Source organism: Oryctolagus cuniculus, chromosome 4 (assembly GCF_051225735.1).
Source record: "Oryctolagus cuniculus isolate XC-2025 breed Fujian yellow rabbit chromosome 4, ASM5122573v1, whole genome shotgun sequence".
Lineage (NCBI taxonomy): Eukaryota > Metazoa > Chordata > Mammalia > Lagomorpha > Leporidae > Oryctolagus > Oryctolagus cuniculus.
This window is the reverse complement of record NC_142870.1, coordinates 82,997,299-83,022,115: the sequence shown is the minus strand read 5'-3', so window position 1 is coordinate 83,022,115 and position 24,817 is coordinate 82,997,299. Positions and strand designations below refer to the sequence as shown.

The 24,817-nt window shown below is 52.1% G+C and overlaps 1 protein-coding gene across 1 annotated transcript in view; it reads right to left on the bottom strand.

The window, feature by feature from the left end:
• Window positions 1-11,205, bottom strand: part of NRROS (negative regulator of reactive oxygen species) — a 28,209-nt gene extending 17,004 nt beyond the window's left edge. Inside the window, exon 1 of the mRNA XM_008266715.5 lies at window positions 11,052-11,205. The gene's annotated coding sequence lies outside the window, so the exon portion shown is untranslated. The remainder of the gene's footprint in view (window positions 1-11,051) is intronic.
• Between the last annotated feature and the right edge of the window lie 13,612 nt (window positions 11,206-24,817).

The following is a 24,817-nucleotide window of genomic DNA, read 5'->3' as shown; positions in this document are numbered from 1 at the left end:
ACTCCCTTAGTCTATTCTTGTAAATTTTCAGTAAGTTTGAAATTTCATTTAAAAATAAAAGGGAGGGGGCCGGTGCTGTGGTGCAGCAGGTTAAAGTTCTGGCCTGAAGCGCAGGCATCCCATATGGGTGCCGGTTCTAGTCCCGGCTGTTCCACTTCCGATCCCGCTCTCTGCTATGGCCTGGGAAGGCAGTAGAAGATGGCCTAAGTAGTCCTTGGGCCCCTGCATCCACATAGGAGACCCAGAAGAAGCTCCTGGCTCCTGGCTTCAGATAGGCACAGCTCTGGCTGCTGCAGCCATTTGGGGAGTGAACCAGCTAATGGAAAACTTCTCTCTGTGTCTCTACCTCTCCCTGTAACTCTTTCAAATAAATAAAAAGAAATCTTTAAAATAAATAAATAAACAAATAAATAAATAAAATGGAGGGGGCTGGCGTTGTGGCAAAGCAGTAAAGCTGCCGGCTACAGTGCCAGCATCCCATGTGGGCGCCAATTCAAGTCCTGGCTGCTCCGCTTCTGATCCAGCGCTCTGCTGAAGCACCTGGGAAAGCAGTGGAAGATGGCCCAAGTCCTTGGGCCCCTGCACCCATGTGGGAGACCTGGAAGAAGTCCCTGGCTCCTGGCTTTGGATCGACCCAACTCCAGATGTTGCAGCCATTTGGAGAGTGAACCATCAGATGGAAGACCTCTCTCTCTCTGCCTCTCCTTCTCTTTGTAACTCTGCCTTTCAAATAAATAAATAAATCTTTAAAATAAAATAAAAGGGGTCCAGCTTCGTGATGCAGCTAATTAAGCCAAGGCTTGCAACCCTGTCATCTCATATCAGAGTGCTGTATTAAGTCCTGGCTGCTCCACTTTTTTTTTTTCAATTTACTTTTATTTATTAATTTATTAAAGATTTATGTATTTATTTGAAAGAGTTACAGAGACAAACGGGGCAGGGGAGGGGAGAGAGAGAGAGAAAAAGAGAGAGAGAGACAATCTTCTATCTGCTGGTTCAGTCCCCAAATGGCAGCAACACCTGAGTTGGGCCAGGGCAAAGCTAGGGGCCTGGAACTCCATCCAGGTCTCTTATGTGGGCGGCAGGGGCCGGAAAAACTTTGGCCTATCCTCCGCTGCTTTCCCAGGTGCATTAGCAGGGAGCTGGATCAGAAGTGGAGGCTGCTCCACTTTCAATCCAGCTCCCTGCTAATGTGCCTGGGAAAGCAGCAAATGATGGTCCAAGTGCTTGGGCCCCTGCCATCCACATGGAAGATCCAGATTGAATTCCTGGCTCCTGGCTATAGCCTGGCCCAGCCCAGACTGTTGAGGCCATTTGAGGAGTAAACCAGCAGATGGAAGCTCTCTTTTTCTGTCTCTCTTTCTCTGACACTCTGCCTTTCAAATCAATCAATCAATCTTTAAAAAACTACAAGAGGAGTGAGCATCAAGGTGCAGCTGGCTTATCACATCTTGGGACACCATCATCCCACATCAGAGTGCTTGGGTTTGAGTCCCATCTCTGCTCCCTGCTAACGCACACTCTGGGAGACAGCAGATGATGGCTTAAGCACTTGGGTCTCTGCCACCCACGTGGGAGGCCTGGACTGAGTTCAAGGCTCCAGTCTTCAGCATGGTGCAGGCCTAGCTGGACTTTGAGGGGTGAACCAGTGGATGGGAGATCGCTGTCTTTCTCCTTCTGCCTCTCCATCACTCTGCCTTTCAAGCAAATAAAAATAAACTTAAAATAAGGTGACAGAAAATTAACACATTAAGGTACAAACTTTTTCAAAAGTACACTTGGGTGCACAGCCTCGCAGTTAAGACACTTGCCTTCCACGATGGAGTGCCCGGGTTTGATACAGTACGTATGGATCCTGGGAGACAGCAGGTGATGGCTGAAGTGATTCGATTCCTGTCTCCACATGAGGGACCTAGACTGTGTCCCCGGGTCATGGCTTCAGCCTGGCCCAGTCCTGGTTGTTTTAGGTACTTGGGGAGTGAACCTGCAGATAGCAGCTCTCCCTCTGTCTTGTCTTTCTGTCTCTTTGCATCACACACATTTTTTTTAACTGCATTCTAGTACTAATCAGATTCATGTGAAATAGGAAAAGCTATTTCTTTTTTGGGTATTGACAAATCATCATGTCAAAAAACAATCTGTGCCTAAAATAATTTTATTTGCAAGGATTTTGCTTGGAGAAATCATATTTACATCAAATAGCTTAGCAAAATGCAAGTGTATTTATTGCTGAAAACATCAGCTGATAAAGGAAAGAAGACAGACGGGGTGAGAGATACCCAGCCATGTGGACCAAACTTTAAATTCAATAAGAAAATCATTCCACTGCTGAGAAGTGATCTTAGGATTACTTTGATAGCTTGTTATCAAACCCAAGGGAGACACGGAACACTTTCTTAAAAGACACCATGAGGTCCCTTTTCCTAAAAGTAACCCACAATATGTACTTTATTAAAACTGGCATATAATTCATATAAAATTCGCCCTCAGAGTGTGTAAGTCACTGTGTTAGCATATCTACCACGCTGTGCAACCATGATCACTAATTCTAGAATATCTGCATGGCCCCCAAAGAAATGCCACATTGTTTGCAGTTGTCCCCGATGCCACCTTCCCCTCACCCCACCCCCTGTACGTTGCTGCTCTACTTCCTGTCTCTATGGATTTCCTATTCTGGGCATTTTCCATAAATAGACTCATACAAGGTGTGGCCTTTTGTGCCTGGCTTCTGTCACTTAGCATGCATAATGCACTCAAACTTCATCCACGTGGCCTCGTAAGTCAGGAAGCCCCTCCTCCCCACGCTGATCAGTATTCCACCGCACGAATGCACCACACTCTCCGCTCTGCCATCACCTGATGGACACTTGGGCCACCATGGACAAGGCCGCTGTGAACACTCATGGACAAGTGTGCAGGGGGAAGGTAAATGCCTTCAGTTCTTAGACATCTGGCTGGGGACAGAATTACAGGACTTCGTAACCATATGGTGACATAATGCGTCAACTTTGAAGGGACAGCCAGACCGTTCTCCAGGGTGGCTGCACCGCGGCTGCCCCAGCAGTGCAGGAGGGCTCTCACGTCTCCACATTCCAGCACTCGCTAGTGCCTCTCATCACTGGAATCTCCCGGTGAGCATGAAGGGCAGCTTGCAGCTCATGGTGGTTTTGATCTGCATTTACTTAATGAGCAAGGAGAGAGGGCAACTTTTCATTTGTTTATTGCCATCCCTGTATGTTTTGGAGAAATCTGTACCTCCTGAATCCAAAGATTTATTATTTTTAATAATATTATATATTATATACATTATATAATATATTATATTATTATAATATTTATTATTTTTAATAAGTTTTAAAAATGTATTTATGGGGCCGGCACCATGGCGCACTAGGTTAATCCTCCGCCTGCAGTGCTGGCATCACATATGGGCACCGGGTTCTAGTCCCGGTTGCTCCTCTTCCAGGCCAGCTCTCTGCTGTGGCCCGGGAAGGAAGTGGAGGATGGCCCAAGTGCTTGGGCCCCTGCACCTGCAAGGGAGACTGGGAGGAAGCACCTGGCTCCTGGCTTTGGATCGGCGCAGCGCGCCGGCCGTAGCAGCCATTTGGGGGGTGAACCAAAAGAAAGAAGACCTTTCTCTCTCTCTCTCTCTCACTGTCTAACTCTGCCTGTAAAAAAAAAAAAAAAAAAAAAAAAAACTAAAGAAAAACAGGTGAGATCTGTGTGGAGTAAGAGACCCTGGGCCAAGCCTGGCTCCTTCACACCAGTGGTGGCCGTGAGGGATGATAATACCTGCCTTGCTGCTCTCACAGGGTTGTGCCAACACAGAACGAGGGAGCGTGTGGAGAAGCTTGGGCCACGTCAGGGACACTGTGGACCTCAAGTGTGCGGGGCGGGGGACCAGTTCCTCCCAGGCTGCAGTAGGAGGGCCTCTCCCCCACCACAGGGCAGATGCTTCCCAAAGGGAGAGCGGGCAGAGGCAGAGCGAAACAGCAGTGTTCCATGCAGACGGGGAGCTGGCACCGAAATCAGCAACACAAGGACAAAGCGGCAGCTTCTCCCACCCTCGTGGGCTGCAGCGTGTTGACCTTGGGCCCTTCAGGGGCGGTGAGACGAGCCCAGCAGGCTGTGGGGACTGCGGGCAGAGCTTACAGGTTTAGGGGCTGCAGTGGGATGAGAAGGAAAAAACACCCCACCGCACCAACTTGATTTTCCTAAGGAAGCACGCAACCAAGGAATGAACTGATGTGAACTCCTGACAAGGGGCCAACTCAATTCAGTGGGACAGTCTGGGTATCCCAGAAGGCCCAGGTGTTAAGGGCTTAGCTCCCAAAGTCTTATGTTACTGGTTAATGGACTCATGTCTGCCCAGTGGTAGTAGATTGGACATACTCTCATGAATTATCAGAATACTGCTCAAGTGAACTAGAAACTAGGATGAGGCAGCATGCAACGGGCCTTGAAGGGTGAATAGGGGTTTGTCAGGTGAGTAAGGCCGGAGGAAGAGCCTCTCCCACAGAGCAAACAGCATGTGAAAATGCATGATTCAGCCAAGGAGAGCAAGTATCCCAGGGTGGCTGGGCTTGTGGTATTGAGGTTGTTGGGGTGGAGCCCCACAATGAAGTCATGGCAGCTTTCTAAAGAGAGACATGGGGGACCAGCACTGTGTCACAGCAGGTTAAGCCACCACCCACAACACTGGCATCCCGTATGAGCAATGGTTCAAGTCCCAGCTGCTCCACTTCCAATCCAGCGTCCTGCTAATGCACCTAGGAAAGCAGCTGAAGATGGCCCAAGTCCATGGCCCCTGGCACCCACATGGGAGACCCATATGGAATTCCAAGCTCCTGGCTTCAGCCCAGCACAGCCTCAGCTATTGCAACATTTGGGGAATGAACAAGCAGAGGGAAGATCTCTCTCTCATTCTCTGTCTCTCCCTTTCTCTGTAACTCTGCATTTCAAATAAATAAGTCCTGAGACAGAGAGAGAAAGAGCGAGAGAGACATGGACACAGGCAGCAGGATGCTCCTGTCTCTCTCTGCTTCCTGGCCTGCCGTGTGATCCCCCCCTCCACATCCTTCCAGCATCCACTGCCCTCATCAGACACCAGGTGACTAACGGAGCCGCCTGATCTTAGACAGTGACTCTCCAAAACTGAGCTGAAATAACCGATCTCCACTTGTACGTAGCTTCTCCTGGCAGTCTTAGTTGCAGTAGTGAAAAGCTGACTGATAGGGTAGGCAAGATCCGCCTAATAGTTCCCAGTTCCCCGCCAGGCTCTTCAGTGTGCAGGGAGTGCCCACCTTGAGCTAAGTGTTCTGCCGGGCGCTTTACCTAGTCTACCCTGCACGAGGAGCTGTTACCACTTCCCACGCGGTGAACTCACAGACTTAGGCTGTGCAACTGGAGAGTGTTGGAGCTACGATTCAAGCCGGGTCTATGAGTGCTGCTGCGACTCAACCTCAACACCACAAGCCCAGCCACCTCGGGGTACTCGCTCTCCTCAACCAAATCATGCATTTTTTTTTTTTCACACGCTGTTTGCTCTGTGGAGGAGGCCCTGCCTCTGCTGTCACTCCCCTGACAAACTCCTCTTCATCATCACTGTCCTCATCATAGCTAATAGTTCAGTTGAGCAACAGTACACAAATAAGGGTTTATTAGAGGTAGTTATAGCTCCTGTAAAAGTGTTATTTTTTAAAATTATTTAATTTATGTTTATGGAAAGAAATGTGAGCAGTCACTAGGTCTTGTTAGTTCTTTAACTTTCTCCTAACACTTTATTATGAAAAAAAATTTTTTTAAAGATTTGCTTTTGTTTATTTGAAAGTCAGAGTTAGAGAAAGAGAGGGAGAGTCGGAGAAATCTTCTATCTGCTGGTTCACTCCCCAAGTGACTACAGCCATCGGGGCTGGGCGAAGGTTAAGCCAAGTACCTGGAGCTCCATCCAGGTCTCTCACATGGGCGGCAGGGCACGAAGGACTTGAGCCATCTTCTGCTGCTTTTTCAGGCACATTAGCAGGGAGCTAAATTGGAAGAGGAGCAGCCAGGACTCGAACTGGCATCCATATGGGATGCCACCTGCTGTGCCACAGCACTGACCCTGATGAAAAATTGTCAACATAGAGCAAAACTGGAAAAATGTTGACAGCAATCACTGATATACCCCCGACCTAGATTCTACTATGAACACTTTGCTGTACTTACTTTAGCAAACGTCTGCCCATGCCTCTGTCGTATCCACCCTTTCAATTCATTTAATTTGTTTCTGCATTTCTTTCTTTCTTTCTTTTTTTTTTTTTTTTTTTTTTTTGACAGGCAGAGTGGACAGAGAGAGAGAGACAGAGAGAAAGGTCTTCCTTTTTTCCATTGGTTCACCCCGACAATGGCCGCTGCAGCCGGCACACCACGCTGATCCGAAGCCAGGAGCCAGGTGCTTCACCTGGTCTCCCATGCGGGTGCAGGGCCCAAGGACCTGGGCCATCCTCCACTGCACTCCCGGGCCACAGCAGAGAGCTGGACTGGAAGAGGAGCAACCGGGACAGAATCCGGTGCCCCGAATGGGACTAGAACCCGGGATGCCGGTGCTGCATGCAGAGGATTAGCCTATTGAGCCGCGGTGCGGGCCTGTTTCTGCAATTCAAGATAAATTAGTCTCCAGAACACTTTCCCATAAATAATTCCGTGATTTCATTTTTTGGAAATGTTGCTAGTTTTCAGTCTTCTGAATCAGTTTCATTGAAGGGCATCCCAAGATCACATAACTATTTTATTTGAAAAAAAAAAAAAATTCCTATGTTGTTTAAAAAAAAAGGCAGACAGGGCCGGCGCCATGGCTCACTAGGCTAATCCTCCGCCTAGCGGCGCCGGCACACCAGGTTCTAGTCCCGGTCGAGGCGCCGGATTCTGTCCCAGTTGCCCCTCTTCCAGGCCAGCCCTCTGCTGTGGCCAGGGAGTGCATTGGAGGATGGCCCAGGTGCTTGGGCCCTGCACCCCATGGGAGACCAGGAAAAGCACCTGGCTCCTGGCTCCTGCCATCGGATCAGCACGGTGCGCCGGCCGCAGCGCGCTGGCCGCGGCGGCCATTGGAGGGTGAACCAACGGCAAAGGAAGACCTTTCTCTCTGTCTCTCTCTCTCACTGTCCACTCTGCCTGTCAAAAAAAAAAAAAAAATCCCTGAAATTACACTGGTAACTTGTTCTAAGTTTTCTTTTTTCCTTTCCAGAACTTTTATTTTTTAAATTATTTATGTATTTGAAAGGTGCAGAGAAAGAGAGAGAGAGAGAAATCTTCGAACCACTGGTTCATTCCCCAAATGGCCACAACAGCTGGAGCTGGGCCCCGCTGAAGCCAGGAGCCAGGAACTCTGTTGTGGTCTCCCACATGGGTGGCAGGCGCCCTAGTACATGGGCCATCTTCCACTGCCTGCCATATGCATTAGCAGGGAGCTGGAGAGCGGGGCAGCTGGGACTCGAACCAGCACTCTGATATGGGATGCCCGCGTCACAGGCATGGGCTCAACCTGCTGCAGCACAGCGCTGGCCCCTTCCCTCTGGAACTTATTTGAATTCAGAGAGGAAAGGGAATCGTGTGGTTTCTTTAAAAAGTATCCTCTCTAAAACAAATAATGGTGTTGAGGGAATTGTTGGAGACAGCAAAGAGAAGTGGATGGTAATGTAATACTATCATCGGTCCATAACAGTAATGGCCATGGAGGCTGTGAAGACTTCTTGGAGACCTTTGACCCCATTTGCTATCTGCACCAGCTCTGTGCCAGAGGCGCTATTCCCATTGTTGTGGTGGAAAACACCACTTAGAAGCATCACGGATCAGACATTCACACCGCTGTACGACCGTCTCCAGAACTTTTCCATCATCCCAAATGGAAACTGTCAAGTAATAACTCCACATTCTGCCCCTCTCTAGTCCCTGGTAACCATTAATTTTTCTTTCCCCAAGAATCTGCCTTTATTCTAAGCACTCTGCATGTGGAATCATGCAATCTTTGTCCTTTTGTGTCTGTTTACTTCACTTGGTATAGTGTTTTTAAGATCCATCCACACAGCACGTGTCAGAATCTCACTCCTTTGCAAGCTGGGTGATATTCTGCTGCATGCATGCCACATTCTGTCACTCATCTGCCCTGTGGACTGCTTCCCCCTCTGGCTGTTGTGATGCTGCTGCTCTGAGTCCCGGTGCCCCAATATCTGTGCAGGTCCCTGTTTACTATTCCCACTTTTAATCCAACATTCAGGGGCTACACAGTGAGGCCAGGGCCAGAACTGTGCTCAGGGCCACGTAGGAGGTGCCGGTTGTGCACCTGTGTGGGAGGAGTGCGTGTCCAGCGAATGGATGTTCAACTGAGGGGCGAGGTGAACAGCCACCCTAGAAGCCCGTGTCTCAGCTGCCTGGTCCTCTCTCAGACCTCCCAGCGCCCCCACCATGACCCAGCCACCATGCAGGTAACCCTGACCCAGCAGGGGTCCCCTGCTGACCGCCAGTGCCTGTGCCATGCTGCATTTGACATTACAAACGAACGGCGCCCCTGAGTGTCTCAAGGTCGTCTCTGGGGTTGAGATAAAACGAGGGCCTCCTACTGTGCCACAAGGCCTACAGGAGCTCCCTTTAGCTATCTGTGTGTCTGTGTGTGTGTGTGTGTGTGTGTGTGTCTGTCTGTCTGTCTGTCTGCCTCTTGAGTAAACAATTTTTTTTAAATCATCACCTTAACTAACTGAGTGCCTCACAAATTGAGTACACACATTTATTCAAGGATGAAATTGAGAACAATGGTTTGGGGAAGAAAATGAATATAAAAAATGATACCAATGGGGCCAGTGCTGTGGCATAGCAGGTAAAGCTGCCGCCTGCAGTGCCAGCATGCCATATGGGTGCTGGTTCGAGTCCCAGCTGCTCTACTTCCGATCCAGCTCTCCAGTCTGGCCTGAGAAAGCAGTGGAAGATGGCCCAAGTCCTTGGGCCCCTGCACCTGTGGGAGACCCAGAGGAAGCTCTGGCTTCCGGCTTTGGATCAGTGCAACTCAGGCCATTGCAGCCATCTAGGGAGTGAACCAGCAGATGGAAGACCTCTCTCTCTCTCTCTCTGCCTCTGACTCTCTGTAACTCTGCCTTTCAAATAAATAAATAAATCTTTTATATAAAAAAAAGATACCAAAAGTAAAAGCCAAAACCAAAGAGACTGTAACCAGTTGTCAGTGATGCGCACTGAGCACCAGTGAGCAGGCACCTGTAAGCGTCTCACCCACAAGCTCAGCCTGAGCAGGCTGGGAAGCTGAGCCTCCCTAACTCAACGGACCCGAGTATTGGGTGAGGCACGTGGAGCTGCCCGTGCAAGAGGGTCGCCTCTGCTTTGTGATGCAGGTGCCCACTGCAGCCAGCGTGCAGGGCACCGCCAGTACGAGCACTGTTCTTTGCAGAGTCAGGACCAGAGACAGCCCAGCGCACTGCTAACCCATACGCCAGAAGCCAGACACGGCCAGCCTGCTCTCTGTTTAGGAAGCTCCTGCACTTGGATGACAGGCTTCGGGAGGCTCGGGCTCAAGTGCACAGGGGTCTTCACCAAGTTCCCAGGAGGGGACCCATTTGATGAAAGCACTTTTCTTGGCAAAGCTGTGTTTTTGTTTATTTGAAAGCCATAAAGAAACAGAGAGGGAGATCATCCATATGCCGGTTCATTCCCCAAATGCCTGCAACAGGTGGAGCTGGGTCCTCCAGTCAGGAGCCTGAAACCCCACCTGGGTCTGCCACGGCCAAGTATTCGAGCCAGCACCTGCTCCTCCCAGGACACACATTAACAGGAAGCTGGGATCGGAAAGAACTGAACCCAGGTCCTCTGAGGTAGGATATGGGCGTCCTGAGAGGCAGCCTCACCTCGGTGCCAAACACTTGAGCCTGGAGTTTTGGGTTTAACTTACAGACGGGAGTTGGGATTTTTTTTCCTGGGCCCACAATCCTGGAGTCCCAGGAGCTCAGGGTTTCATGTACGGATCTGTGGGCTGTGTGAGGAAGATAAGCACGCCTCAGAACCACAACGCCAAGGAAACCACCAGCATCCCTGGCCACAGGGGTGCGTCTCAGCCTCAGCAGGGAAGGAAGGAGGAGCACAGGGAATCGGGGAGGGTCAGCTGCGCACACTCTACTGCACAGTCCTCCTGCGTCCCACCCCCACCACAGGTGCCTTCCTCCCTCGCTGTGTCCTAGGCCCCATTCCTGCCACCAGCCTCAGCCTCCTGCAGGGCCAGCCACCATCAGCCAGGCACGTGTCCACCTCCTCTGGGGGCAAAGTGGAGCTGCCAGCCCCCTCCGAGGCAGCAGAGGGCAGCAGGAGCCACGTCTGTGCATCCTTACATCTCCTGGGTCCATGGGGGATGTATGTCGCCCCTACACAACCCAGCCTGCACCCAGAGGCCAGGAGGGCCACAGAAGAGCACTGGACAAGGAGTCGGAAGGGCTGAGTTCTAGTCCCCCTTTGACACTTACTAGCTGGGGTCCCAAGGAACAGAGCCTGCTGAATCCCAGCACGCCCCCCCCCCCCCCACACAAATGCTCTGTGGGGGAGGGGTTCTGCCAACAGTCACAGCGGCATCCCCAGGGCCTGGCACGTGGAGGATATTGGTGGGTAAGGGTGGTGTCAGGAGGGTCTCATCTGTGAACTGGTGACCCTCCATACAGGTGCGGGGTAGGGCTAGGAAGGGAGAGCCAAGCCGTCGCTTGTTCCCACTTTGCAGATGAGAAAACTGAGGTTCAGAAACGTTTTCTGACCTGCTCACCTTCTCCCCCCCCCCCCCCCAGACCACGAATCAAAGTCACGACTGATGCTGAGGCCCCGACTGTTGCCACTGCACCACCCCACCTTTCTAGCCCTAAGCGCTCCTACAGGGAGTTGTTCCCACCCAAGCCAGCGGGGCCAAGCTGGGACAGAGCGAGCCGCAACTTCCCGCTTGGCTCCGTGCTGTCGGCCAGGGCGCCAACCTCCCACTGCCCAGCCTCCCGGCGCGCCCACCTCCCGGAGGCCCCCGCGCGGGAAATACTCACGGCTCCCGCAGGCCCAGGCGGCTCCGCGGGGCGCATCCTCTCCAGGGGCTCCCGCCTCCTCGAGAGCAGCCAAACGCGGGGCTGGGTTGCCTCCTCTCTGGGGCATCGGATTATTTTAGCACTTGCGGAAGGAACGGACGGAAACTGAAGTCACATGGAGCTCGAGCTGCAGCTCAACGACTCAGCAGCGCTCAGCGTCCCCAGGAGGGAACTGCCCCCTGCGGCGTGGGGGCTGGGACTCGCCCTTGCAGCACCTGCCCAGCCCGCCAAGGAGCCCCCAGCAGACTAAGCGGGCTCCCCGAGGGTTCTTGTCTTGGTTGTTCTTAGGGGATGCCCCTGGGGGCCCTTGCCTTCTAGGGCTGTCTGCCTGGAAATGCATTTCCCAAATTATGTCCAAAGAGCGTGTTGAGGCAGATTTGGGAAGTGGGCAGCTCAGGGATCTTCCAGTTATAGAAGGGGAGAGTCCTTCCCCTTCAGCCCAGTCTTTTTTTTTTTTTTTTTTTTTTAAGATTTATTTTATTTATTTGAAAGAGTTACAAAGAAAGGTAGAGACAGAGAAAGAGAGGTCCTCCATCCACTGGTTCACTCCCCAGACGGCCGCGACAGCCAGAGCTGTGCCGATCTGAAGCCAGGAGCCAGGAGCTTCTTTCAAGTCTCCCACGTGGGTGCAGGGGACCAAGGACTTGGGCCATCTTGCTCTGCTTTCCCAGGCCACAGCAGAGAGCTGGATCGGAAGAGGAGCAGCCAGGACTCGATCCGGCGCCCATGTGGGATACCAGCGCTTCAGGCAAGGGTGTTAACCCACGGAGCCACAGCCCCGGCCCCTCAGCCCAGTCTTTAATAATGGTCTCCTTTTATGGGCCCAGTGCCAAGCTATGAAAAAAAAGGAAAAGAAAAATGAATGAAAGAAAGGAAGGGGAGTTGCGTTGTTCTGGGCGTTGGAGAGTGCCCCGAGCTTCCTGATCATCGGCTGCATGAATGGGTGGGCTTTTAAAACATTTTTATTTGTACTGTTTATCTTTTTAGAGAGAGAGCGCGCACACTCCCATCCACTGGTTCACTCTCCAATTATCTTCTATGGCCAAAACGGTGCCGGCAGAAGCTGGGAGCTGACACAATCCATGCCTTCTGGCGTGGATCCAGTTGCTTGAACCAACACCTACTACCTCCCAGGGTGCACGTTAGCAGGAAGCTGGAATCAGGAACCAGAATTGGGTGTGGAACCCAAGTACTCTAACATGGGGTGGGAGCGAGAGTGGGAGGGGGAAAGGGTGACTTCCAGGCTAAATGCCCACTCTGTTCTGTTTTGTTTTTTTCTTTTACACATACTGCAATTTCTTTTTTTTAATGTATTTATTTATTTATCTGAAAGGCAGGGCTAGAAAGAGAAAGAAAGAGAGAGATCTGCCATCTAATGGTTCATTCCCCAAATGGCTGCAACAGCTAGAGCTGGGCAGGCCCAAGCCAGGAACCAGGAAGCAGGAGCTTGTTCTGGGTCTCCCATGTGGGTGCAGGAGCCCAAGAACTTGGGCCATCTTCCGGGCTTTCCCAGGCACGTTAGCAGGGAGCTGGTTCAGAAGTGGAGCACCCGGGATTTAAACCAGTGCCCATATGGGATGTGGTGGCAGCTTAACCCTCTATGCCACAACATAAGTCAGTACATCTATTGGGAATTTTAAAGTTCTATGTTAGCTCCTGCCAAGAATTCAAAAAAAAATGTGAATTTATGAAACAGCTGCCATCAGAAGGCTGACAGTCATTGTGAAGAGTTCTACATACAGGGGCTGGCACTGTGGCGCAGTGGGTTACTCCCTGGCCTGAAGTGCCCGCATCCCACATGGATGCCAGTTCGAGATCTGGCTGCTCCACTTCCCATCCAGCTCTCTGGTATGGCCTGGGAAAGCAGTGGAAGATGGTCCAAGTCCTTGGGCATCTGCACCCACATGGGAGACCCGGAAGAAGCTCCTGACTCCTGGCTTTGGATCAGCACAGCTCTATCCGTTGCGTCCAACTGGGGAGTGAAACAGCGGATGGAAGACTCCTCTCCACCCTGCCTTTTCTCTCTCTGTGTAACTCTGACTTTCAAATAAATAAATAAATCTTGAGAGAGAGAGAGAGAGAGAGAGAGAGTTTTACATGCAGTATCTTAGAGCCTGGAAGAGGCAAAGCACTCAGGGTGTCCCCAGCATGCCGCCCAGGTGATGCAGACAACTGCAGACAGAGCGTCAGGGGAGGGGGCTCCAGTTCTCTCTCAGTTCCCTGCGGAGCTGGAGTGCTGGAACTTCTGGCGGAGCTGGACGGGGTCACCGCCTGGCAGCCTGGTCATTTGTGATTCTGTACGGCATTGCTATGCTTGGCGAGTCTGTCCCACGAGAGCAGGAGCAAGTCGTGTTTGCTTCAGACATCAAACATCTGGCACATTGTGTGCTCTCTAAACCATCCACTTGAGATGGTGGTAGTGATGACATCAGTGCAAATGCTGCGCGCTCAGTTCTCACAAGCCCAGGTTCCAGATTCTGGCCTCTGCCTTCGCACTGCATGCACATTCTCCAATCTGAGCTCTACTTCCAAATCTCTCCTCCAGGGCCAATGATTCAGACCTACATTTTTAACTCTCTCTGGTCAACCAACTCCTGGATGTCCCAGAGCCACTGCCATGCCACCTGTTCCAAAGTGAAGTCCTAGCCTTTGTCCCAGTATGTTTCCCAGTGTGACCGTCACCATTTGTGGCAGTCTGCGACCCCGGCAGCCTGGCCCTGGGTTAGAGTCTCCTCCCCACACATCCAATTAGTCACCAATTCCTGTGATTTTTACTCGGAAAGGTCTTGAACCCTATTCTACTCTCTGGTTGTGGGCCAGGGTCCTGGGTGTAGACCTCACCGACTCACGCCTGGACCACTTCTGCGGCCTCCTTGGCTCCCTGCCCCTTGTCTTTACCTGCTTCCCTACAGACTCCAGCCTGCAGCCCCTGGCATCTTTCTCGAAGGTGTGTTGGATCAACTCACTCTCTCTGCTTAACAGCCTTCCATACCTTGGCACTACATCCTTGGATGCAACTTGGACCCGCAGTTTAAAACTTGGTTCAGAGATCCCTTCCAGAGGCCCAGGAACCAGCTGGGTGCGACTTTAGGCTCTCCATCCTCTTCTCAGCCCACCAAGTCCCACTGTTATGCGTTTTACACATCAGGGATTGCGCTTTAAAAAAAAAAAAAAAAAAAAGATGTATTTTATTTATTGAAAGAGTTACAGAGAGGGGTAGAGCCAGAGAGAGAGAGAGAGAGAGAGAGAGAGAGAGGTCTTCCATCCACTAGTTCACTCCCCAAGTAACTGCAATGGCTGGGCTGCGCTGATCGGAAGTCCAGAGCCAGGAGCTTCTTCCAGGTCTCCCATGCAGGTACAGGGGCCCAAAGACTTGGGCCATCTTCTACTGCTTTCCCAGGCCATAGCAGAGAGCTGGATTGGAAGTTGCGCAGCCAAGACTCAAACCAGTGCCCATATGGGATGCCAATGCTGCAGGCCAGGGCTTCAACTCCCTGTGCCACAGCACCGGCCCCAGGGATTGCTTTTGAGACAAGACAGCTGTGACCCATCAAGAAAATTTAGAAAGCCGATGGTCTTGATGGTTGCCTGGACACAGCTTAGTTGGAAAACAGCACCAACAAGTCTCTCCTGACTTAGCAGCAGGCTGGTGTGGCAAGGAGCACCTGACTTCCGATGGAAACCAAAGCAGATTTGCAGCTGAAAACAGCAGTCCTGCGCCAGCGAGGCTGTCAGCTCCGGATTCCCTAGCTTGTTCCAGGGCTCCGGGCCCTTGCCCAGCTGTGCCTTGAGAGGCCTAGGTGAGCAGAGTGCTTCTTCTTCAACACAGCCTGCGGTGCCTCGAGCCCTGCTGCCCTGGCCATGCACACCCACCCTCAGCCAGTGAGAATCTGGGGCCCCGGGACTGCTTGCTTTGAGTTGGCTGCGTGTATCGTGGTGTTTGTGCCCACCCCTGCTCATTAGTAATAAAGCAAGGAGGTCGGCGCTGTGGCATAGCAGGTAAAGCTGCTGCCTGAAGCGCTGGCATCCCATATGAGCGCCAGTTCAAGTCCAGGCCGCTCCACTTTGATCCAGCTCTCTGCTATGGCCTGGGAAAACGGTGGAAGATGGCCCAAGTCCTTGAGCCACTGGACCCGGATGAGAGAAGCTCCTGGCTCCTGGCTTCTGATCAGCCCAGCTCCAGCCATTGCAGCCATCTGGGGAGTGAACCAGAGGATAGAGGACCTCTCCTCTCTCTCTCTGCCTCTCTGTGTAACTTTGACTTTTAAATAAATTAAAAAAAAAAAAAGTAATAAAGCAAAGTTAGTGTGGGGCAGCTCACTAATATCCTGGGGAGAGCTCAGTGAAGGCTGGGAGTCAGGGAGGAGAAAGTCCAGAGCCCTCGCGGAGCTGCAGCTGGGCCTGGCTGCTTCCACATGGTGGGTGAGTGGGTTCCACTGTTTCCCCAGCCATACAACGCATGCTCCCCCTGCCTGCACTCGCTCCTGCTTGAGGTGCCGCTCTTCTGCCCCCGCCACGCTCCCCATTCCAAAGGTGCAGCTTCCATCCTGTCCTCTGAGAGACCGCGGCCTGCTGCCACTGCTACCTGTCCCTCTGAACACATAGCACATGTGCCGGCTGCATCTGCCCAATGACCTTGTGCCATCACTCATGCCGGGATTTAATTGTTTTGCATCTCTATCTGCTTTCCCCAGCTGAGCTACAGACTCTAAAAGACAGTGGAGGGAGACACATCTGAGCAGGGGACAATATGCAAGGGGTCCCTTGGAGAGATGGGGGAGAGTCCACCGTGCCTAGCAGTGGTGTGCAGGGAACCAGGACGGGGCCCACGAGCCTGGCCCTCTTGCCCTTGTCCCTGGTGTTTTGCACCCTGCCTTGGACCGTCAGCCCTTGGCCACGGACAGGGCAGCCCTTGGCCGGGGTGGCTGGACAGTGAGCTGGCCAGGCAGTGAGCTGCGGCCCCCCCCCCCCTCGCAGCCTCAGCACGTGACAGGGAGGGGATTTCCTCTGGGGCCCTAACTGGGAATTGTTCTCTGGCCCCACGTCAGCTGGCTGTTGGGGGAGTTTCATTTCCCTCATTTGGAATGGAGTTCTTAAGAGCAAGAAGTCAAAAATGGAAGAAGAGGGGCCCCCGCCCACATTGGTGCCACTCAGCCCCTCGTGATGCCGCTATCGGAAGGGCTTAGGGGTCAACGCAGAGACTGAGGGCCACGGAGGAGTGGGGTTTGACTGCGGGTCGCTCCCGGCACGGTTACTAACCATCAGGGTGGGGGCGGGGAGGGCCGGCTCTCGGATCCTAGAGCACCTCCTCGTGCTCCGTGCTCCCCACGGCCTCCCTCAGCCTCACTGCCGGGACGGGCTCTGTGGGGACACGGCCCCTTCCTTTTCTGGAAAGGAAGATGTCAACGACAGTGTCTACATGAGACAAAGGGTTCCAGGCTGTGCAGGAATGAGACGATGCTTCTAGATGTACACTGGGTATACTGGGGCCCGGCTGCCAGGGGGATTGAGGAGGAAAGGGGCCACGCCACCGGCCGTGGTGGAACAAAAGGCATCCCAGGAATAAGGGGACGGGGAGCAGTGGGAGGAAGAGGGCACATCTGGCAGGAGATTTCACACAGAACTTTCCGGAAGACATGGCACCTGAATGGCCCCACAGGAAATGAGACTGAGCATGGGGACAGAGTGGAGAACAGATAGGAAGACGGTGAATCAGGATGTGGCCTCATCCAGGAGGACAGACTGGGAGAGGCTTGCTGGCATCTCTTTGTGTCTCCAGGGGACTTCCTTCATGGAGCTGCCCAGGGCATCATCTTTGTCACCACCATCTTCCTGTCCGCAGGGACAGCAAGTGCCTGCAGGCAGGGATCGTGGTCTGCTCACATGTGCATGCATCCTGAAGCCGTCCTGAGTCCAGCGTCTCCTAAGTGCTTAGCAACCTCTCCTAAACGAAGGACGGTCAAGTGTCATTTCCCAGAGAGGCCAAGGACCTGGCCATCAAGAAGTCCTTCTCCGTAGCTGACAGAGATAAAGCGAGTCCTTGGCTTGGGCTCAGCGGTCTCGGACCCAGCGTGACCTCACTCACACCGCTTGGAGAACACAGCCCTCATCGGCACTCCGATGAGCCGTTGGCTCTTTGCTGGGTCAGGGAGGCTGCGCTCTGTGCCCTCCCACCCCCGAACTTCCTTTAGGCCTCTGCTCACACAGCACCTCCTCAAAGAGGCATCTCTGACCACAGCATCTAACCCGGCGCCCCCACCTCTCTTTTCCTTTGTTTTGCTTTTTCTTCACAGTATTTTTTCTACTTATGGCCCTGCCTGGCATTTTATTATTTATTTACCTGCCAATGATCTGCCTTCCCACCTCGACTGAGCACTCCTGAGGGAAAGAACTTTGTCTGTGTGTTCACTGCTGTATCCCAGGGCTTGGCCCGCAGCCAGACACAGATGCTGCACTCACACATTTCTACCTGCATGAATGAATGAATGAGTGAGTGAGTGGAAGGATGGATGCTCTCACAACACAGTGCCCGGGTGTGTGTGTGTGTGTGTGTGTGTCAGGAGCCAGGAGATGATTAATTAGTGCCAAGGCACTGAAGCCAACACAGGGAGGGACAGGTGCTCTTGGAGAGGGGGTTCTGGTGGGAAGGGTGGGGGTGACTGTCCCCCGTGAGAGGGGAAGGGCCACCTGCACGGAGCTGCCGTCCTTGGCAGAGCAGGTCAGGAAGGATGGCAGGAGCTGGGGTCGCGTGCCCACATGCTGGCGGTGGCGTTGGCAAAGCGGAAAGCCCTCCGCAGCTGGGGGTGAAACGAAAGTCACGTGAAAAGGAGACAAAGGGACCTGAACATCCTGCGGAGCATCAGCAAGGACCCGCGCGGGCAGCGGCAGCCAGCATACTTTATGCCGGCCCGGGCAGCCCAGGCCTGCTGGCGTAGAGCAAGCCCACGCGACGTGAGGTGCGTGATAGGAGCTCCGTCTGCCGGGGACTCACACTGTCTCTCAGCCCCGCTGCCAGCAGCTCTACGTGGACAGTCCCAGATTACAGGAGAGAAAATCAGACTCACCAAAGTCACACACCAGAAAGTGTCAGTACCAACTTGTTTTTAGTAACACTGGTTTGTTTAACTTCTGATTATAGAAGCATTACGTGACTACCGATAAAGAAAGGCTAAGATCACCCACAGGCCCAGGAGGCAGACAACCCACTGTGAACCTTGTGGTGTTTTGCCCTCCCAGCTGCACCCATGCACGTGTCTCTTGTTAGACATAAAGTGAAAGCCAGATGTTGCAAAGCGTGCATGCATGATTTATAACATGTGAGAATTCTTTTCCTATGTCCTTAATGTCCACAGACGTGAGTGTGATGAGCTCCCTCGTGTTCTGTAGTGTGAATGCCTGGGATGAACTATTTGGCCTTCTTTGTTGTAGTGCAATAGCACAGGGCCCAACCTCTTAGCCCAAAACGTGGGATTCACAAGTATTTCAAACTCACAATTTTTCATGGCTGAGAGAGGTAACAGCAGTGCATTTGCCGTTTATTAATAATTCCTCCAACGGAGTCTAGAACCACAGCCCCAAACCAATACATCAATGTTTTGGCCACAAACATTCCCATTCGCATCCACCGGGCAGTGGGTACACATGACATCCTTGTGCCAGTTCAGCCTAGGTTTTGCAACCAAATGAGATGGGGTCAAACTCATGCAACAAAAAAACACGTCCTTGGTTTTTGGAGCTTTTTGGGTTTCAGAGCTGTGGGCTCCTATGAGGACCTGAAATTTGCCTCGGTCCACAGCCTGACCGTGCTCCCCCGCAGCTGTGTCACTCGGAGTGGCAGCAGAGAGGCCCCTCGGCGGGGCACAGCCCTGGCTGCTCAGGGAGAAGGAAGCAAGCGTGGTGACGGATTCCTGGAACAGGGAGGGGTGCAAGTTGGGGCGGGGGTCAGCTGCAGCTTCCTGAGAAGCGGGGTGGGGGTGGGGGGTTCTGAAGAAGGAGGAAGTTGGTGACTGAGACCAGAGGGGACTCGGCAGTAGTGCAGGTGCAAACGGCTGCAATGCCGAGCTTCAAAGCTCCCAGATTAATCTCAGACCCACATTGCCCCAAAGACTCTGCATGTCAAGGATAAGGCGCCCGCGGTGGGGTGGGCTCTCCTGCTGGGCCACCTGAGACCCCAAGCGAGTGAGGGAGCAGGGAGCGAGGGCGGAAGGCTGGGAGGCAGCCTGCGTGGGAGCGGGCAGGCACGCCCTTGTTGATTCCGTGGAGGCCCAGGGCAATGGGCCTGTTCTTCCTGTGTCGAGTGCGGTTTGCTGTCAAGTGGTAGCAGGGTCAGCCGCAAGGAAGGGCACTGGGGGAGAGGCCTGCCCTGGAAGCCCCGAATCTCGCAGGTGATTTGCTAGGGCCGCTTTCGGCTGCTGTGCAGGATGAATGGCGGGGTCTGGGGCTTCTGAGTGGTGCAAGGCATGCTGGGAAGTGTGGGTTTTAATTGGCAGTTGGGCAGTTTGGCCGCAAGCTGGGGGCAGGAAGGGGTCGGCTGGGGAGGAGATGCTGGGGAGGCGGAAATGGGGAGGAGTAAGTTTTTCTTTCTCACACCAGCAAACCAGAGGAAGGTGAACCCATCAGAACCAATCATTAGCATCACCAGCCTAGCCCTGGGCTCAAAGGTTGCTTGGAGACATCACCACTGCTTCTCACCATAGTTACCAAGAGCACCTGCCTTCCCCACTTACCTGGCAAATTCCCTTCCACGGGACCCAGCGCTCAGGGCCACTGCCCACCCCGCCCCCGCCCTCGCAGTCCGTGGAGTCTCCTCCCTCTACCCGGAGATCTCACTACGGACAAACCTCCCCCAGATTTGCCCCAGTTATCCCCACCCTATGACTATGTAGGTGAAATGCCACCTACTTCCTCCAGAAATCGGACCCCTGGCCGCTACACCGGCCCTGAACACAGCAGGAAACCGTCTCAAAACCAATGATGTCCCATCCTTCATGGGAGAAACTGAGGCACCCTTGGCCTCTACCCAGAGCAATACTATTTTTCTGGAGCTGAGAGAACAAGGCATGGTAGCAGGGAGAAAGGAAACCCAACAGGAACCCAGGACACAGGCTCAGAACTGCTTTTTGGTTCCTCCTGACAGCGTCTTGTGTGGACGGGCAGACTCTCCGTGAGAGCCGGGCTGTGATGGAGGCACGTGTCCTAACGAATTCTAAAACTCTGTAACAGATGTACAAGGAACCCAGTTTTTAAATGGGTAAAGGATAGAATACGCATCTCTCCAGAAGGTAGAAAAATCACCAATAAGTACATGAAAGGATTGGCATCACTCATCACAAGGGAGATGCAAATCAAAGCTATAACGAGGGGCTAGCGCTGTGTCACAGCAGGGTCAGCTGCCACTTGGGACACCCACATCCCCTGTGGAAATGCCTGGTTCCAGTCCTAGCTACTCTGCTTCAGATCCAGCTCCCTGCTAATGTGTATCCTGGAAGGCAGCAGGTAATGGCTCAAGTACTTGGGTCCCTGCCACCCACTTGGGGGATCCAAGTGGAGATCCAGGCTCCTGGCTTCAGCCTGATGCAGCTTTGGTTGTTGCAGGCATTTAGGAAGTGAACCACTAGATACATGACCTCTCTCCATCTGTTTCTGGCTCTCTGCCTTTCAAACAAATGAAAATAAATAAACATTTAAAAAACTTACAATGAGATTCTACTTGAGATCCACTAAGATGTCTAACACTTTTTTTTTTTGGAATAGTTTCCATCTACACTTGGTTGAATCCGTACATGTAGAATCTGCAGGTATGCAGGGCCACTGTATAAGTAGACAATGGACTATTGCCCAACCGTGAAGAGTTACAGATGCATCCTACTATTACAGGTAAGGAGACGGTTGGGGTTGGGAAAGAGGTGGAGAAACCATTACACACCTTACCCTCCCAGAATTGCCGCCAATACTCCTCCCATGGCCCACAACCCCGAATGGCTATTATAGGAAAGCCACTGCCCAGAACTGATGCTGGCAGAAAATACCAACATGGCTGCCGATTGGGTCCACATAGTGACCTGTAGCCCGTTATTATATCATTATAATGAAATTACGTGGCTGACACTCCCACTCCCATCATGCACCTAACACTGGGATACTTACGAGACTTCATCAGAAAACGAGCAGTCACCAAATTCCTGGAAATCCTCGCCCTTTCCTGGAGAACTCTTCCCACAGCACCACCGCCTATGCCTGCAGATCACATAAAGGGATGACCCCAACCCTGTGGGTTACAGCTCACTCTACAGCATGCCAGCGCTCCCTCTCAAGTGTGTGCTCTCACTTTGTTTAAAAACAAACAAATTCTCTGATTCTCCTGCTAACTTTATCTACATCTAGACCTGGATTTCTTTCATGTATTGGAGACAAGAACCTGGCCCCCTCAGCCTCCAAGACCACAAAATGGATAAGCTTTGAAAACACTGTGCTAAGTGAAAGAAGGCAGTCACAAAAGATCACGTATCACATAATTCTATTTTGAATGTAATAGACAAACAGAGACAGAAAGATTAGGGGCACCTCATTCTGGAGGGTTGGGAGAAGATAGAGAGTGATTGGCAATGAGTGTGGGTTTCCTTTGAGATGAAGAATTGCAGTGACGGTTTCCCAACTCTGAGTTTGCCAACAGAAACATCGGCCCAGACATGTTAAATGTGTAGATTAAATGGAACGGGAGTTATAGCCCAATAGAGCTATTATATAAAAACTAGGAATAAATAAAACCAGGGAAAAAAAAAGAACAGAATCACATAGATTCTGTGTCCTGAATGCAAGAAAGGGAAGTGTATGGCTTGTGTGAAAGTTTTTAAGAAACCAGAATGGAAAAGATTGGTGCTTAAATTGATAGTGTCCAATTCCCTGGGAGCTATAGGTATTTAAAGGTTCTTGCTTCCCAGCTGTCACAGGGTAGATCAGGTGGGATGCTAGAACAGCCAGCATCTCCACGCTGGCTGAGCGGAGCGGCAGGCTGCTCTGACCACGCTACTTCACAGCGGGCGGTTTCTCTTTGTAGTTGTTGAGTGTCTCATGAATATTTGCCTTCTCAAAGGGAAAATATTTCACTGCTGTTGAATTCCCTCTTTCACAATTGTTTAAATGTTATATTTTGAAGCCATAGATTTCTTATTTACAATACAACTATTGGCCGGCGCCGCGGCTCACTTGGTTGATCCTCCGCCTGCGGTTCCAGCACCCTGGGTTCTAGTCCCAGTTGGGGCGCCGGGTTCTAGTCCCAGTTGCCCCTCTTCCAGGCCAGCTCTCTGCTGTGGCCCGGGAGTGCAGTGGAGGATGGCCCAAGTGCTTGGGCCCTGCACCCGCATGGGAGACCAGGAGTGGGCACCTGGCTCCTGGCTTTGGATCGGCGCAGTGCGCCAGCTTCAGCAGCCATTTGGGGAATGAACCAACGGATGGAAGACCTTTCTCTCTGTCTCTCTCTCTCTCACTGTCTAACTGCCTGTCAAAAAAAAAAAAAAAAATACAATACAGCCATCAGGGCAGGGCTTTGGTGCAGTGGTTAGGAAGCTGCTGGGACACCTGTGTCCCATGTCAGAGTGCCTGGCTCAGTCTCATCCAGCTCCTTGCTCATGTGCACCCTGGGGGGCAGTGGAGGAGGGCTCAAGTTCTTGGGTTCCTGCCACCCACATGGGACACCTGGATGGAGTTCCAGGTTCTTGGTTTCAGCCTGGCCCAGCCCTGGATGTTGTGGACATTTGGGAAGTGAACCAGTAGATGGAAGATTCTCTCTCTCTCCCTCTCTCTTTCTCTGCCTTTCAAATAGAATAAAAATTAATAAAAAATGTAAAAGATGATCCTTATGTTGAAAATGGTTGCAAAAGAGATCAGGAATATGTATTAATTATATTATCCAACATTTTTATATATTATGGCATTACATTTCATTAAATATAATTAGTATATAAAGATAATACAGATAAACACAAGGTGCTTCCAAAAGTTCTTGGAAAATGTGTATTATGAAAAAGTTGTACATGGAATTTTTTTTTCTTTTCCCAACAAAATCCTTTTTCTTGGGGCAGGCTTTTGGCCTAGCGGTTAAGAGTCCAGTTGGGAGCCCACATTCCATACTGGAGTGTCTGGGTCTGATTTCCAGCTCCAGCTACTGACCCCAGCTTCTGCTAATGCCTACCCTGGGAGGCAGCAGGTGATGGCTTGAGTGGTTAGGTCCCCGCCACCCATGTAGGAGACCCGGATGGAGTTCTCAGGTCTGCTTCAGCCCAGCCCAGTCCTGGCTAAGCTGTTGCAGGTTCCTGGAGAGGCAGCCAGCAGATGGGAGATCTGATTGTGCTTCTTTTTCTCTCTGTCTCTCAAATAAGCTTAATTCATTTTCTATGAATTTTGTGAATCACCATGATATATATTTACAACTGTAACTTATTTATTTATTTATTTATTTATTTTGACAGGCAGAGTGGACAGTGAGAGAGCGAGACAGAGAGAAAGGTCTTCTTTTGCCGTTGGTTCACCCTCCAATGGCCGCCACGGCCGGCGCGCTGCGGCCAGTGCACCGCACTGATCCGAAGGCAGGAGCCAGGTGCTTCTCCTGGTCTCCCATGCGGGTGCAGGGCCCAAGGACTTGAGCCATCCTCCACTGCACTCCCTGGCCACAGCAGAGAGCTGGCCTGGAAGAGGGGCAACCGGGACAGAATCCGGCACCCCAACCGGGACTAGAACCTGGTGTGCCGGCGCCGCAAGGCGGAGTATTAGCCTACTGACCACGGTGCCAGCCTAAATGTAACTAATTTAAATATGTAAATGATATATTAAAAAGTTGCAGGAAGTTGGTACTCCTTGTTAAGGAGCAAGGGCCCTCACGCCGTTGAGAGCAGAGACGAGCCCCTTCTTGGGGAAAGGAGGATTAGGTAGCCATGGCTGGGATCTCTAACAGTCCATGTTTGCTGGGGCAGTTTCTGAGCAGTGCTCAGCTTCCAAACCCTTTTACTGTTTTGGGGCGCCCTCCCTTGTGTGGTCTAGGTATGAAACAGACCCCAGTCCTTGGGCCGTGAGGATGCAGCTGGGCTCAGCCATTTGAACAGGTGTCAGGAAGCAGGGATGCCAAGAAGCCATTGGCTCCAGGGCAGGCAGCGGCAGCCTCTGCTGGCCCAGGCTGTGGCGGTGGCTGTGCCAGGATGGTGGTCAGTGGCCGTGGGGACGCTGCCCTCCCACCAGGCTGTGCTCACCGTGGCCTGGCTGTGGCTCTTGTTACTGTTGCCCACCTGCCCCGTGCTGGGCGTGGACATCCGCCCTCCACCCCTCCAGGCCCTCCTCGCTGCCCAGGAGAGCCAGGATCAGCTCTTGTTGCTCGCAGTCAAAAACCCCAACTCATTGTCCGAGGAGAAAAACCATACCTAAACACCCTTTGAAGTTAGCACAGGGGATGGGGGAAGAAGAGAAGGAACTAGGAAAAGGAGAGAGGTATCGGGGTTTGGAAAAGTAAGACAGGGTTTCCCTGGAATTCTCAGACAGCAGTGACAGCTGTGAGTCTTGCTAAAGCAACGTTACCTGGACCGGGAGCAAAGCTGCCAGGCCTAGGGGACCCCGAGCTGCAACTCAGGCGGCACAAATCAGAGACTGTGGCCCATCACTCCGGACAAAACTGAGTCCCTGGAGTGACAGAATGACAGGATTCTATCTGGGGCAGTTGTGTCTAATTCTGAGATGATGCT